Here is a 9,827-nt window from a genome sequence, read left to right as displayed (position 1 = left end):
GACAATAATCCCTCCCCCCCCCAAAAAAAAAAAAAAAAAAAAAAGAGCCGGTCGTGGTGGTACATGCCTGTAATCCCAGCAACTACCGAGGATGAAGCAGAATTGCAAGTTCTAGGCCAGCCTCAGCAATTTAGGGAGGTCCAATGCAATTTAGTGAGTTCCTGTCTCAAAAATAAACAAATAAAGGGTGTGTGTTGGGGGAGATGCAGCTAAGTGGTAGAGCACTTGCCTACCAGTCAAGGCCCTGGTTCAATTCCCAGCATATATGTATTATGAGTGTGTATAAGCACACACACACGTATGGGGGGCAGTGCTGGGATTTACATAGGAAAGTCTGGGTTGTAGTTTAATGGTAGGGCTCATTGTGTGAGGCCCTGGTTTCAATTATCTGCGAAAGAAAGAAAGAAAGAAAGAAAGAAAGAAAGAAAGAAAGAAAGAAAGAGAGAGAGAGAGAGAGAGAGAGAGAGAGAGAGAGAGAAAGAAAGAAAGAAAGAAATATAAAGTACACAGCAGCGAATATAGTAATTTCTCCCACCCACACCCCTATCAACCAAGTCCCCTTCCCTCAGACTTTTTGTACATTTCAAGATTCCTCCCCACACTAAAGTCACCTTCTAATCCCAAACACATTATCTTCACTGAAGCTCCCCTTTCCTTTTGTCTTCACAATCCTCATGCCCCAAATGCTATTAAACATCCCCCCAACACTCAGAATCAGAGGAGGCCAGAGTAGAGCCTGAAGCTGCAGCGGGAGTATGCTGATCTCTCACTGTGGGCCCAGCTCATGCTGGGAGCTGGCCAGAGAGTCAAAGCATAACAAGGGCTCTGCCCTGGAACAATTGCAGTCTGCCTGGGGAAGCTCATCACATATGTGCACAACCTTGGACTCATTTCCTTTTGCTGCTATAACAGATTACCACAAATACAGTGGCTTAAAACAACACAAACTTTTATCTTCTTGTCCTGTAGGTTAGGAATCCAAATAGGAGTCTCCCTGGACTAAAATCAAGGGACTGTCAGGTTGCCTTGCCTCTGGAGGCTTGAAGGGAGAATCTGTTTCCTTCCTTTTTACAGCTTTTGGAGGCTGCCCACAGGCCTTGACTTGTGGCTGTCTTCTTCCCACCTTTCCCTTAAAAGGGCACCTGTGATTGAGGACCCCAGTAACCCAGGATAATCTCCACATCTCAAGATCCTTAACTTTGTCATCTCAACAAACATCCCTTGCCAGTTAAGGTAACATATTCCCAGGCTTGTGATTAGAATGTGGACATTTTTGGGGAGGCATTATTCTGCTTACCACATCCTTCTGGAATGTAAGCTCTATGAGCAAGGACAGTGACAGTTTCCTCCACACCAACATCTACGAGAGTGTCTGGCACATAATAACCCCTTAATAAACATCTGTTGAATAGTAGAGTGTGAGTAAAAGTAAGAATTAAATAATAATAAAGGGGATTACACACAGGGAATCTAGGTAGGACATGCTTAATTGCCAAACAAGTGATATAATCCAGTGTAAATTACATTTGCATTACTTCAGATTAGTCTGAAGAGTGTCTTTTAAAATTCAAAAAATTAGCCAGGCATGGTGGCACATGCCTGTAATCCCAGTGACTCCAGAGGCTGAGGCAGGAGGATTTCAAGTTCAAAGCCAGCCTCAGCAGTTTAGCAAGGCCCTAAGTTACTTAGTGAGACACTGTCTCAGAATAAAATACAAAAAGGGCTGGGGATGCAGCTTAGGGATTAAACTTCTCTGATACCAAAAAAATAAAAAAGTAGAAAATAACAAAATTAAATCCAAATCCCATGTCTGACTATTACACTTTGAATCTTAGAGTGTATTTTTTTTTTTTTTAATAAGAAGTGATTTTAATGCAACAAGCTCAGCACTCAGCCCTCCTTTAGTATTCAGAAGTGGGGTGAACTCCACAGTCCAGAGCGCATTGCCATGGATGGCTTCTGAGCTGGCCAGGATGGACGATAATCCAGGTATCGAGAACAGCACGTGTGATGATCTCCCAGAGGGAAGGAATAACAGGGCAGGTTCAGGAACCGTAATTAAGTTTGTGGCTGGATAGCCAGGTTTCCATTGGTGGGTTTTGAGATTAGAAAGGCTTTTGCGTGGCCTCTGCTGAGAAGGCTGTACTCCCCTGCCTCTGCCTTCCCCACCCCACCACCACAGAGTGGGGTCAAATGTGGGGGTGGGGGGAATGACAGCTCTGTGCCTTAGAAATACTGAAGAGAGTAACAGTGTAAAGGCAGATGGCCCAGGAAAGACTAGAAGCACAGGACAGTTGGACATCTGATCAAACTTCTGGTGCGCAAGTTACTGCATCTCTAAAATGAGGATATCTACCTCAAAGTGCTGTGACGAGGAGTGGGTGCTGAGATGATTGCCTGGCACATCAGAAGTACTCAACAAAAGCCAGAAAGTGTAATTAGTAGTAGCAGAAGGCTGTCATAGCGAGAGGTGATGAGGGGCCTCAGAATTGACTTAGGTCGAGGCCCTGAGAGAGAAAGAGGGAACTGAATCCAGAAACACTTCAGCTATTTGAACCTAAAGGTCAGGGAGGAATTCATTAGCTGGGCAAACAGAAAGGAGGACAGCAAAAATATTGAGTGGATATATTAGGAGTATTGGAGGGTATTGAGACTGTACAAGAAAACAATTATGTAATGGTAATACAAGGTTGTACAAGATCAAATTGGATTTTTTTTTTTTTTTTTTTTTAAATTGTGGAGATAGTAAGCAGCTATTGAAAGGCTTGAGGCTCAGATGGGGTCAGAGGCCCATTTTCACCATTTACTGTGTGACCATGGACAGATTTCCCTAACTCAGAGCTGCTGGGTGTAACTCTCTACCACAAAGGAAATCTGCACTCTGCACAAGAGTAACCAGTAGTCATATGTGGCTATTGAGTGCTTGCTATGTGGCTGGTGTGACAATGGGACTGAATTTCTTATTGCATTTAATTTTAATTTAAATAGCTACTTGTGGTTAAGTGGCAACCATATCAGACAGAACTGCCTGAAACTCTCAGGACCCCTTTTGCTCCATTTGTCTAAAGGAAATGATGATATCTCACAGGTGTGTCATATAGATTGAGATACACTGGGGTACAATAAGGCACTCAAGACAATAATTCAACAAATTATTAGTGTTGTTGTTGAAATAGTTTATTGTTACTATTGAACCAGGTACCAGGAGATAAGCTATCTTCAGAAGATTCTTTAGACTGTGACATTCAGGTTAGATTTGATGGGAAAAGAAAAGCCTTTACAAGGCCATTTTAAGGTGTGGGATAATTAGGATCTTATCTGGAGAAAGGCCATGGGAATGGGAAAGAATGAAGGACTACGGAGCTGCCACACATACAAGTCTTCTCACATAGGCTTCCTTCCCTGAGAGCACACACCCATCCCGCCCCAGGGCACATGCCCAGCCTATAGCAAAGACCCTAATGCTCACCAATGCCTGTGTCTCTTCTGGGCACGTGACCTACCAACTTTGAACTCTGCTTCCCTGCCTCTTTGCAATTGAATGGATGCCACAGGATTGAGCTCTTGAGAAATAGAATGAAGGCAGAAGCAATGTGTGCCATTTCCAGCTGGATTCATGACAATCTCCCATATGTCCTGCAGTCCCTCTTTCCAATCTGTCATGATTTTAGAGGCCATATGTTGAGGATGGTGGCGGCAAAGGATAGAAAGAGCCTAAGAGCCCTGAATGGAGCAGAACCAACCCCTTTCAGTCCCTAGACCCTCAATGAACTGTAACTTGAATGAGTAATGAACTTTTGTCGTGTTAAACCATTGAGATTAGAGTGTTGTTACAGCTAACTTGTTATCCTACAATACACCTCCTTCCATTTCAAGTCATCTAAACAAGTCCTATACAGATGAACTGTCTGAATCATCAATCCCTCTGAAGTCACTTTTGAATTGGGTTTCACCAATACTACCAGATTTTTTTTTTTTTTTTTTTTTTTTTTTAATGGTGCTGGGGATGGAAACTAGGGCTTTGTGCATGCTAGGCAAACAGTCTACTACATCCCCATTCCATCAAAACAGATTTCTAACTCCCATTTGCAGACATTCTGCCTCCTAAGAAATTCCTTCCTCACTCCCCACAAAATCCACATTCCAGACGTCTATCTTCTCCCACAGTGTTACGTCAAGGATACCCGCCCTGAGCTATCTTCTGGTTGATTGAGTTTATTTGACTTGTCAGAACTTCCTCCTCTCTCCTCCTTCATACCACACAGAAGGACCACTGATGTCCCCTGGGGCATGTCCTTGTTTACCTTGACTACAGGTTCAGACCTAGGGGTCAGTCCTGAGTCCTCCCATTCCTTCACACTCCACATCCAATTCCCTGGTAAATCCAGATGGATCTTCCCGGTCCTTTCTCTCCATACCCTCTTCCAGTCACATCATCACCTGCCTACTTGCAACAGCCTCCTATCTGGTCCTTCTGCTCATTCCCTCCCTTCCAGTTCCACCTGCACCCAGTGACTGGCCTGACCTAAAATTACAATCAGAATGTAGGACACCCCAGCTTCCATTCCTGAATAGCTTCCCACAGCTCTTAGGAAAGCTGGTCAGCATCTTGCTAACTCCAATCAGCCTCACCCTGCTCTTCACTTTGAGCATACTGGTTTCTTTCCATTTCTCAAATGTGCCACACTTGTCCCCGTGCCAGGTTCTTTGTACTTTGTGCCTGGAAAGCTCTTCTCTGAGTACTTAAAACATTAGTCCCTCATCATGCACGTGTCAGCTCTAATGTTCCCCCCTAAAGAGGGCATCCTCGTTCTCCCTCTCTAAAGTAAGGTCCCTCCATAGCACTACCACTCTGTGAAACTGGCTTGGAATTTCCCCTTTCTACCCAGCCCACCATCTTCATCAGAATGCAGCCTCCATGAGGGCTTTTCCAGTTGCACCATGAAAATTCCATATGCCAGGAAACCTCTCATTCTAAGGCAAACCATTATGATTAGTCCCCCTGTTGCCTGCCTCGATCACCTCTGTATTCCTAGTACCATGGATAATGTTGGATGTCTAGGTAGGTAATTCAATAAATATCTCTTTCAATAAATAAAGAGGCCAGGTGAGGTGGCACATGCCAATAATCCCAGCGGCTGGGGAGGCTGAGGCAGGAGGATCACCAGTTCAAAGCCAGCCTCAGCAACAGTGAGGCGCTAAGCGATTCAGTGAGACCCTGTATCTAAATAAAATACAAAATAGGGTTGGGGATGTAGCTCAGTGACCCAGTGCCCCTGAGTTCAATCCCTGGTACCAAAAATAAAGAATGGCTGACTGTCCATAAAAAATTATTTGATCCTGTCTCTAGAGGGCAGCCTTTCCTAACTTTGTGCCTTCAAATTCAACTGCAGGTGGAGCTAAAATCTGTGTATGAATTTAGTTGGTGAGTTCCACAATATTCTCCCTAGACCTCACCTGGTCACCCAGTCCTTCCCTAATCCTTTCAGAGTTCAAGGCAGAGTGGCCTTGGATATGGCAGCCCGAAGCTGTGCCTGACACACAGGTAGATTCCCCTCCCAGCCCATCTTTTCCCCTCCCACAGGTTCATCTTCCTCCTGAGGTCAGAACTGTAGACCACAGAGCAGAAAGGCTGTCCCAGAGGGAAGCAGCAGTTGGCTGGCTGCAGGGAGGTCTCCATCACCAGGCACCCCAGCTTCTGAGGCCAAAAGAAAAACCCAGATCTGGGGATTACCTTGGCCCCAGAATGTTCCTCCCCAGAACTGGGGCTGCTTTCTGCCCCTGAAAGGGGATCTCCTCACTTCTTAGGGATAGAGTGGAACTATTTGGACTCTGGTTTCTTGCTGAGTCCCCACTTCCTCTGCCTGTCCACTGACAGCTGAGGAGTCCATGAAGAGGGTGTGACCCTGAGTGAGAAGGTGCTGGGCAAAAGCAACAGGCCTTTGAGCAAGAGCTAAGAGAGCATTAGAGGGAAGGGGACACAGTCACAGTCTGGTCGTGGCAGCCTAGAGAGAGCAGCATGGAGCCCCTTTCCTAGAGTTCTGTGGGGACCTCCTTCTCCTGGTCTGAATCCTCCAAGCACAGGAACACCTGCTCCAGTTCTCTTCCTCCCTTACTGGTGGTTGTTGCTGGATGGGGAAAGGAGGGGACAGGTGGAGCCTACAGTTCACTTCAGCATGAACTTGAGCCTGGGGCAGGTGACTCCTTGGAGGCTGCAAGTGGGAAAGAAAGGCAAGCTATACCCTGCAAGGGGTGAGTGCAGGAGCAGACATTAACTCTTTCCAAAGGGCAAAGCCCGGCACAGGGGTTAAAAAATATTGGCTTTTAGGTGGGAATTTAGGGTTGAGGTTTATTGAATGAGAAAGTTATTGCAAGGGCTTCCTCAGTATAGGCAGACTCACTTGGAGTCCAGTTGCCAGGTCACTGGGTAAAATAAGACTAGCAATAAGGCATCTTCTGTGCTTAATCCAGAGCAGGGACCCAAGAACAGCATCCCAGAGATATGCTTCAGGTGGCTACACCTGATGGTACTTCCTGGAGGAGGAAGGGATGGACCAGTGATGGCTTCGGGCAGTACAAGAAATGGAGATAGGCTAAGAAGTGGGTGGAAAGGTATCAGGAAGAAAGACAGGTCTTGGGGGAGCTACCAGGGAAGTGACAAAGACCTGTGGCATGAGCGGGGAAATAGGTTGACCTATAATTCAGGGACTCTTACCTGCAGGCTTCAATGTACAAAGTCAATGACCAATGAGGTATGTACCCTCAAGCAAGGCAGGGTCGGTTTCTGCCTGTTGGCTGCTTACATTCTCAGAAAGGATTTGCTAGATAGTGCACAAGCATTTAATTTCATTGTGGTGAGTGCCAGGCATGAGGCATGGAAATAGGGCCCTGTGGGGAAGCCTGACGCAGGTGTGGCCTTGGATGGGAGAGGAGCCAGGCTGGCCTTAGCTGCTTAGCTCTCAGGCCCAGCAGACCCCTCCACCAAAGCCAGGCCTGGGCAGAACTGGAACAGTCAGGGAAGATTAGACCAGGATTCAGGGAACCCCTGCAGTGCCCAAGTAGGGCACATAGACCAGACTCTCCACATCCACTGAAGGTGAAGGCCCTGAGGAGAAGGGTGGAGGCTGGGGATCAGGAAGAACTTCCTGCACCCCTGGGTTGGAAGTCTAAGCAACTGGGGCTGCTTCTCCATCCCAAGACAAAGACTGAGGGAGTGGCTTGGGTCTGTCTCAGTCAGAACTGCAGACTTCCCCTCCTGTACCTGCTTCCCTCTTTGGACCCCTATTTTTTGTTTCCCTCCCTTGCTCCCCATTCTTTGCACTCTCCCCTGAACTTTTACTAGGTCCTCTCTGAAAGGAAGAAATAGGCAGTGAGTCTGGTGCCAGGAAGTCTTTGGACTGTGCAGCTTCCTCTCTGGCACCAGCACTTCCCAAGTGGGCTTGGGGGGCAGGATTGGGGTCTGCTGTGATGCTAGGAAGGGGTCCTTATTCCTGGTCTGACTGCCTGATAAACATGTCCTTTCCCACCCATCACCCCACCTCCACCAGTGCTCTGGATACAGCCAGAGTGATCCACAGGGCCTGAGAGACAGAACTGGGTAACTCATGAGCAGGGGCCAGGACCCTGCTGGGATCCCTCCTCTAGGTTCCTATGGCTACCTCTGCCATGACTCTGAAACTAGAGGGCCTGGGGTGGGGAGGGGGGTGTATGATTTGCATCCTGAACAGAGGCTGCAGCCCAGGAGGGGTTGGAGGGTGGGAGTGCTTGGGTGGAGTGCTGTGGGAAGGCAGGGATCTGTGGGAAGAGGTAGTTGGTAGTGCAGGTAGTAGGTTGGCCAACAGGGAAGGCTGGGAACTGGTATAGGTTGGGGAAGGGCATGCAGGTCCAGGAATGAGTGTAAGGGACAGTGGCCATAGCTGGAATGATGCAGCTATTTCAGAGCACTGACCACTCAAGGTCAGCTGCAGTGGCTCCTGGGTACTTGGGACACATACACCCTCCTTGAGAAGCAAAGACTGGGAAGAGAAAGTGGTGATTAATTTCTGCACATTTAGATAACACCAAATTTGCATAGGAGGTAGGCCTGCTCCCACTTTTGGGCACCTCCAGACCTGGTGCTGTCCTCTTTCCTACTCTCCTGCCTTCTCCCACCCTCCAGTCACCACCATAACCACCACAGATCTACTCGGCAATTGTGTCCTTGCCCTGTCACACATGGGTAGCTTGCACACCAGCCAGAAGAATGTGTCTCCAGCAAAGTGGTTTCTTGTACTGCCTCCCCACTCTGGCCTCAGCAAGCTCCCAGCTGGCCCTCAACCCTGACTGTGAGCCCCAGGCTACCCACTCCCCCATCTAGAAAAGGCAGGAACCCAGCTCTTCTCTGCTACCTATCACTGTTGCAAGTGGCTTGTGAGTGGCTGGCCATGGCCTGTTTGCCCGAGGAAGTTGGCTTGATGCCCATCAACACCAGCTCCCTGCCTCTGCTCCCCACCCCAGGAATGGGCAGGGGAGGAGATGAACTGAACTGGAACAGCTGCTGGGGAAAGGAACCTGGGCAGAAGTCAGGGCACTTTAGAGCAGGTGCGGAGCCAGGAGGTGGAGTCCAGATGAGGATACCTGGGTTCTCATCTCAGTCTCTTCCTATCATTGATCAACACCGGCCAAGAGGGAAGGTTAGGGATCTTGGGTGAAGGCTGGCAGCAGGTCTTACATCCTCCCTCTCCACACTGGCTCTTCATAGTCCCACTGGAGGCCTATTAGTCAAAACTATCTTCAACTTCTCTTTCCATCCTACCAACCAACATCAAATGACATGCCTGAACCTTGTGAGCCAAGTTTGCAGCACAGGGCAGGAGAAAAAACTAGGAGGCAAGGGTGCAGCAAGGAACGAGGAAGATGGAGGGAAACACCTCGAAAATGAATTGGAGACTGGCCCTTCTCCCCCCCCACTCTCCCCTGCATTTGGGCCCACAGCAGGCACCAGCTGACTTTCATGGTTCCTCTTCATTTCATTGCACTCATAATCATGAAATACCTATTTCATGCAAGGGAGGACATTATGCTGGGGAGGGAGATTGGTGTGTTAGTGAGATAAAGATAATTCCACTAGACTCTCTGTGCCTGGAAATTTGGGACTGGATCTTCTTGCCCCATTTTACAGCAGAGTTCCTGGCACCTACAGTAAATGTTGTCGAATAGATTAAAGATTCTTTAGAGATGCCTGTGGCATGGGAATGACTGAAGAAGGCAAGACTGAGAGCAGCAATCAGGTATGGAAGTGGGAGGGGCTGTGGTACAAAATAGTGGTTAAGCATATGGACTCTACAGTTGGAGTGCCTGAGTCTGACTCTACTTACTGCTTACTAGCTGTCTGACTTCGGTCAGGTTACTTCACTGCTCTGTGCCTCAGTTTCTTCACTTGCAAATAAGTTGTTCTGAGGATAAAAAGGAGTCTACAAAGTACCTCACAGTAACACAGCAGGCTGTAGACAGAAAGTGCTAGAAGAGACCACCACTGGGCTACAGCAGTTGCAGGGGAGAAGGGCATATTGGAGGTACCCAAGAGATGTTCCACTGGTTGAATCAGCGGGGCTTGGTGTCTGATTGGATGTGGGAGAAGGAAGGCCTAGCCTATCAGGTTCCTTGCTTAGGCAGTGCGGGTCTCTAAGAGCTAAGGAAAATGAGGTAGGAGGAGGGGGCCCTGGAGCAGGAAGGGAGTTTTGGACAAATGGAGTTTAAGGCCCCTGTGGAAATCCAGGAAGTTATAGGCTTAATGTGTGTAGAGCTGAGCAAAGAGGCCAAGGTGGGAGAAATACAGTCCAGAGTCA

Source organism: Sciurus vulgaris (genome assembly GCF_902686455.1).
Source record: "Sciurus vulgaris genome assembly, chromosome: 5".
NCBI classification, from domain to species: domain Eukaryota; kingdom Metazoa; phylum Chordata; class Mammalia; order Rodentia; family Sciuridae; genus Sciurus; species Sciurus vulgaris.
The sequence above is the reverse complement of the archived record's forward strand: the minus strand, read 5'-3'. Positions refer to the sequence as shown.